The following is a 7,443-nucleotide window of genomic DNA, read 5'->3' as shown; positions in this document are numbered from 1 at the left end:
TTTCTATTTTGGTTAGTTATTTAGTTTAATAGAGAGAAAAACTATAAATTGTATATATTTATTAACAGAAAAAGAAGTGCGATGAATTGTAATATCAATATAGATAAAAAGGGTCAGAAAAATGAGCGAAAATGTTATTATTAATCATTTGGGTCACTATAGTCGGAAATGATTTCTTGAGAATCAGTCATAATAAACGATATGTCATCTTAAACGGAGTCATTATATCCAAAATTTCCTATAGAGAATTTAATATGAAAACCCAACTTAACACTGCAATTGCTTCATGTTAAGCGGTTGGTCAATATAGGCGGAGTCATAATAAACGAATTCCACTGTAATAAAAGAAATAACTACATCTATTTATATAGCATAAGAAATGGTTAAGTAGCAAGATACATAATATTCTCATGACTTTTACTATTAGGGGTAATTTCGAATCTCATGGGTCATGACATTCAGTTGTGCGGTGACAAAACTCCGCTCGTTTATTGATTTCTAAATTCTTTCTACTACCGTCAAGAAACCCATCAAAATGCAGTCAGGAAAGTATCATAAAATGTCGTATAACGTGCTTAGTCGACGTTTAATACCATCCATTTTCTTGCCTTTCCAACCGGAGGGTATGCAGCTAGCGCAAGTTTTTGGTGGACTACCTCCACAAAATCCACTGAAATGTTTTTAAAAAAACATCACCCCATTAAATTCTTTTACAGCAAAGCTTATTGTCAAGGCTAAATAGAAATAATTGTATATAGATATCAGTTGGTCATTGCCACACTCGAAAGTATTATGCCAAGTTTTTCCCGGTAAATACCTGTCGCTGCACTATAAAAACATGGCATCCACAAACATTTAAAAATAAAATTAGAACCAGTTTCTGTAAAGAAGAGAAAAAAAGAATGAAGTAATTTGGACGCCATGCGGATGGTTCCGATAGAAAAAGTAAAAACTGGTGGTTTAGATTAGAAGAAGTTGTTTCCGTGACGAGTCGAATTACATCGAATCGGTTTGATGGCGGATTCCAACTTTTTTCGCTTTTTGTGAAACTAAGAGGAAAACAATGGATCTTTTTAGTGACGACAATGTTCCAAAAGGAACGCCGTCCATTGTGAGAAAGTATCTGAACGTTACAGAGCGATCCATCAAGCGGAAACCGCACGTGGAATTTCAGAAATCGTGAACAAAACACCACGCAATAACAGCGTAATAGTGCGTAAATTCACAGACCGGAACATAAGCAATTCATTCTTCAATAACGTAGCTACACCATTTTTCTATAACTTTTTTACATCTTCGCTATTCTCATTGTTTCGATTTATGTAAACAATAACAAATTAAGTTATTTCCAGTGCTGCGATTCTCTGATAAAAATCTAAGGTTTGTGCTTAGTACAGAAGTACAGTGGATTTCGGGTATAACGACAACGAAGGGACTACTGCAATTTCGTCGTTTTATCCGGATGTCGTTACAGCCAAAAAGATACGGACACGTTTGTAAAGTTTTCAGAATTTTCCAATTTTTCGATTTCCTCCTTTTTTTAACAGTAAATGTGCATCTAGGAGTCATACTTATTCAAAAATTTGCTAAACACTGTTGCTACTTAGAATATTACTTTGTAACTGAACCATTTTAACTAACATTTATAAACCACAGTGTGGTGACCCACTCGCTGAGAATATAAACAAAAGATAAGAAAGCTCTTTGTGTCTTTGGCGGCCGACTCGCCAAATCTGCATGGGATTACTAGGGATTTGTTACAAATAATTCATTAAAAACAGTCCCTACACTCGGCGTTACATCCGAAGTCGTTATAGCCACATGAATTTTGTACTAAAGTGTGCTTTAAATTCAAAGGTCGTAACAAATGAAATCTACTGTAGTTTATAATATTTCAACGATGTATTAATATAAACTAGTTTGTCGTACATGGTGGAAATTTTCTTTCAAATCAAATAATCCACAGTTTACACTTATACGAATGAGTTAAACCCAATTTTTGACATTTTAAAACGATCACACATATGAAATTGTTCCAATAATCATTTTTTTGTTCTTTTTACCCACTTAAATAACAATGTACACAAACGATTCCTATTTTGTGGCGATCTAACGTACATGCTATGGTACCTTTCGAATTATGTACAAGTTTCATATTCTTTTTTTATGGTATAAATATAAATATCGAAAAAAACGAGCCAGAAGTATTAATATGTACCTACTATGCGACGTAACCATGGAATCCATAAAATATAAAGTGCATCTAATACCAAAATAGGGAAAAATTAAAGTATTCACTACATATGTGTATACACGTTGTAACTTTTTTTGTTGTCCACCTAATACATATAAATTTGCAAATGCATTTTTTTTCTCTTTGGGGATGGAAAGAGGGGAAGTTTGCCGGTGGTACAGTGCGTTTGTTTAAGGCACTTACCTTACAATTTTTAATGTCAAATTTCTGAAAAATGACCAGTCTGCCGTCAAAGTGCATATCGAAACAAGTAAATTGTACTAGGAGATCTGTTCAAAAAGCATCGTGAATTTTGTGTTTTTTTCAAAAATTTATTCATGAATATCTATTTTGTTGTACATTAACAACCTGAAACTAAAGCTTGAAGTAAAAATTTTGTTGCGATTCGTTCTCATTAGTTTTTCCATTTGTTCGTTTTTCCACTTGTCCGTTGAAGTTTCACTTCTACTATGTGTCCCAGCACACATTTCGTTTTTTTAACGAACATAGAATTACCCAGACTTTTAATTTGATAAACGCACTTGGGATTTAGGCAAACACTACTTCTGAACTAGGTAAAACTCAATTGAATATGGTTATGTAACGTTACTTATGAAAATATAAAATAGGCGTCTTCTACAAATAAAAAAAAATGATGATTCGTACTTTTTCGAAAAATTGTCTCTACCTCTATTATATTTTTGATATTCTTGAAATAGCGTCCCGCATAACAATGACGAAACGTGTTCGTATAATTAGCACTATCATGTAGTCTGATGTTTCATTGCTTCCTTTATATACTAAATCAATTATCTTCGGCTTCGGTAACGTTTGTTTTTTATATTTACAGAGTAACATCCTCTATAAATTATATTTTACAACATATAAATAAGGAATTAGCACTTGAATTAATATTCACTTCGGTTAGGCAATAATTAGAAGAACGTCGATAATTTGTTTTATAGTGTCATTTACAGGATTGTTTTGTTATTAATAAATTAATGAAATCCAAACCGGTTGATGGAACTAACTGTACAAACACTAAACAGTAAACCGAAACTGAATTAATAAGAATTATAGTTTATTTCGAATTTGCAGAAATGTTTTTCTTCATTTCAATATAGGTATAAGTAAAGTTCTATTAACAAAGATGGACAGTAGTATTTTGCCACAACTATTCGTTGTTTATCATTATAGATGTAATATACTTATGTATTTATGGAAAATAATTTAGCAGGATTTGGCTTAGATGCTGTTAATATGTGAATTTCTAGACCAAATACGAATAGAAAGGCTATACATTACTGATAGTTTACAAAGTAAGATTTTTATGGCTGTACAAGGTTTAATCCTTGAGTTGATGCATCAAGAATTTGATTCTGAAAAACATTAAAAAAAAATACTTTCGTACAGTAATCCTCCACTTGAAGAAGCTACTGTATGCGAAAAAAAGTTATTGCATATTTTTCCAAAACAAATTTTGCAATAAACACGTTTGTTTGTTGCGTTGTTAACACGAATTTACAAGAAATCAAAGCGTACACCTTGGAATTGTTGTTTAGTCGACGTTTTCCTAGTCACGCTACGATTATACAATCATTAAAAGAAATTTGAATATAAAAATAATATACTCATGCTGCTGAATTCAAGAAGTACGAAATTATTTCACTTAAATTTGTCATTACAACTCTAGGGATAGATATAGAGGGGCAAAAGATTAATATGCTTAGATTTGCGGATGATATAGCAATATTAGCATTTGGCAAGGAGGGGTTAGAGATAGCTTTAAATAAAGTGGAAGCGGTATTGACAAAACAGTATTGTATGAAAATTAATAAAAGTTAAACAAAAATACTGGTATGCAAGGGAAGAAAAAATTGGGAAAGAGCAAATATAAAGATAGGAGATGAAAGATTAGAAGAAGTGGATGATTTTAGGTATCTAGGAAATCAAATAAGTCAGGATGGAAAGAGTAGTAGGGATAGGGGAATAGTAGGCAGTGGATAGCGCAGGGTCGAGTCGCCTTCATAAAAAGAAGTAACTTCTATTCTTGCGAACGATTAATTTAGAAAATCGAAAGATTGTTAAGTGCGGCGCTGTACGGGTGCGAAACATGGACTGTGGACGCGGTGGAAATGAAAAGGTAAGAAGCGTTGGAAATGTGGTGTTACCGGCGAAAGATGAGGATTCCAAGGATTAGAAATGAAGAGGTAGGTAGAAAGAATAGGAGAACAGAGGACTATGGAAGTCAATAATAAATAGGCGAGATAGGTTGGTAGGACACCTTCTTAGACAAGAAGACCTTATCAGAGACATATTCGAAGCAGAAATTGAAGTTAAGAGGATTAGGGGTACACCTGGATTAGATTACTGTTCGCAAATAGTTAAGGATGTGGGATATTCTAGTTTTAGGGAAATGCGAATATTAGCTCAGGATAGGAAGGAGTGGAGATGCGTGTTCAACCAGTCTTAAGACTAATGACCTTATGATGATTTTTGACTCCTATCTTTAAACAATAACCAATTTTTTTTTGTAATATTTCGAGAAAGAGAAGAATTGAAATTATATATCAACATTATTTTAGGCATCTACTCCTCAATTGTTTGTATTTAATGCAACATTTGTAACTGTGTACCGTCTCCTACTTAATTACAAAACAAACGGTTATTTTAGTGAGCACTTCCTTCTGTGAAAATTAAGCGCTACTTAAACGTAAACAGAGTGCTCAATATGTCGTTTCAGTGACATTAATAAATGTTAGATGTCCGTCTCGATCAGCCTATACATATACCCATGAGAGAGTAAATCACGAAAAAAAAAAGTAGTGTTCATCGCGTTGGTGCTGTCATCACTATCTTGTCATTACCCACTGCCCACTGCCTACTACGTCAACTCGAAGCTAAACATTTGGAAAATAAAATAACAAACCTATTAGGATTCGCTGCCTATGCATACAACCTTTCAAATATTTGAAGTTAAACAATGCCATGTTGCTGCTGTCCAAATACAATCAGTATGGGACAATGGACCTCAGTCTGGCTTAATAAAGAGCCCCATATGAATTTTAAAACTCCATAGAAGCCGGCGAATTTTGCATATGAATGCTCCGGTTTCCGACGACACCCTAAACGGGTTTAACGCTTCCACCCCACGTATCTGCAACCACGTGCAGTGGCGTAGTATACATATACGGATAATAAACATGCAGTAATTGTTTTAAGAGTAACTTACGAACATATTTACATACAATAAAACGATTTGAAGTAATTACAACCACTTCTTATCTGAACTTTTAAAAATTTTGATAGTTTCAATTATTTTAATTACGGTTTTGCGTTTGATAGGAAACTGCTTTGCAGTAGTACGAAGGAATTCAAAACTGTAAAACAAAAACCAGAATTATAAAAGTTGCAAAATAGAATAGAAAAACCCTGGGTTTGATAGGTGATAGGTTTTGATAAATTCATATATCATTCCAAGACTATTAGTCTAAAAACCGGTTGGAGCTACTCGACCTTGCGCTATTGTTTTATGTCTCTACCACCTTTTAAATCATGGAAATTATACAGATATCATCACCATTATCATAGAGTCGTCAGAGTGGTTGGACACGCAACAGGTAATCTAATCTAGGTCTACCTCTGCTTCTCTTAACTCCTGTTTCTACTTCTAATATGTCTATAATTAGCCCTTGATGCCTGAGAAGGTATCCTACCAACCTATCTCGCCTATTTTTTATTGACTTCTCTGTTCTCCTACTCCTTCTAATTCCTTCCCATTTCTAATCTTCTCATATACATACAAATAAAATAGACATACATATATAGGTATATATCACTGTATTAATACTGGTACGTCGAAGCTCCTAGAACTTTTCGCGGTTATTATAAAAAAAGGGAAATGAAATATATCGTTCAAAAGGTACTAAGCCTTAGATGCGCTTAAAATAAAAAGCAGGGAAAAAGCAAAATAGAATGTCCATTATTCTGAAAGTAACAGTTTCAGGTTTGTGACCGTTTTGAAGTGTTAAAAGTTGAGGTGAATTCATTCATATAAGCGTGAAACCTATATCTGTTATCTCTGATTTAAAACCTAATTGGTCGAATTTCGACTACATATAATATGCATCTTAAGAGACAAAAACGAAATTAAATAAACTATTTGATTTATGACCAAAATGTACCAGAACTACCACCACTTTATGGAGGTACTTCAGGCGAATAAAGAGTTTTATAAATATTACTCAAAACTGTGAATTCATTTGTCTATTCATCTCCAAGAATTATGGCCCAAAATGAAATTGCTCTAAGATTACCGTAAATTATAATAAATAAAAAAACCCTCAACTTGGCCGGCATATATGTTTCACTTTTAGGAATGCCCTGATTTTGTGGATGTTATTATATTTGTTATATATTTATTGTAAAAATATACATACTTAAACGTACTTCTTTGTTTCAGGAAATTACGCAGCGATCGAAGACTATGCAGTACGCAATAAGTGCAATGCGGTGAAAGAGACGTTCCTACTAACATTACAGTTAACGTGTGTTTCGTAAACGCGAGTTAGTTTCAGGAAGTGACTCTTTCTCGATATTTTAGTACCTGTAACAATCATGTGAATCCAAACAGATCATTCTTTTGACAAGGTAAGGTTCCAACACCTATTTATTATTTAACCTTCAGTCTGTCTTACATTTTTTGAAGTTGCACTATTTTTGGCGGTGTAAGTAGTAAAATATCGATAGGGAAGGGAAGTTGAGCGCGCAACGCGCAACGGAAATGACAGTGGTAACGGAATTTGACGCACTTCTCAATAGCAACTGTCAGCTGTAGTTCAAAGCCAAACATGCTTTGTATTTATAATTTCAATTAAAATGCAAAACAAATCTCCATAAGTTAAGTGAAGGATTGTTTTAATACTTTAACTACAAACCATATACAGTGTAAACTCTATATAACGACACTTAGGGGACTGAACATTTTTCGGCGTTATAAAGAATGGTCGTTAAATGGAGATAAATAAAAGATATTATTTTACTATTCTATAATAATATGCATTTACTAATATAGTACACATTTTGCACACGAACATTATTATTCATACATTGCGTATAGCCTGTTATCTTCGTCTGATGTTTTTTGCTGCTCCAATATTTTAATTGTATTTTGTTACGTATCTTACTCATATGTTGAGATACTGCTGGAT

At 33.3% G+C, this 7,443-nt stretch overlaps 1 protein-coding gene and 1 long non-coding RNA gene across 2 annotated transcripts in view; one reads left to right on the top strand and one right to left on the bottom strand.

Annotated features, from left to right (window-relative positions):
* LOC108736581 (transcription factor SOX-2-like) overlaps positions 1-7,443 on the bottom strand; it is a 92,431-nt gene that overhangs the window by 79,845 nt on the left and 5,143 nt on the right. The gene's annotated exons all lie outside the window — the stretch shown is intronic.
* LOC112905527 overlaps positions 6,711-7,443 on the top strand; it is a 122,421-nt gene continuing 121,688 nt past the window's right edge. The window contains exon 1 of the long non-coding RNA XR_003231849.1: positions 6,711-6,883. This is a non-coding gene — a long non-coding RNA (uncharacterized LOC112905527). The remainder of the gene's footprint in view (positions 6,884-7,443) is intronic.

The sequence above is a fragment of the Agrilus planipennis genome, unplaced genomic scaffold (assembly GCF_000699045.2).
Source record: "Agrilus planipennis isolate EAB-ADULT unplaced genomic scaffold, Apla_2.0 scaffold108, whole genome shotgun sequence".
Classification (NCBI taxonomy): Eukaryota; Metazoa; Arthropoda; class Insecta; order Coleoptera; family Buprestidae; genus Agrilus; species Agrilus planipennis.
This window is presented reverse-complemented; position numbering and strand designations above follow the sequence as displayed.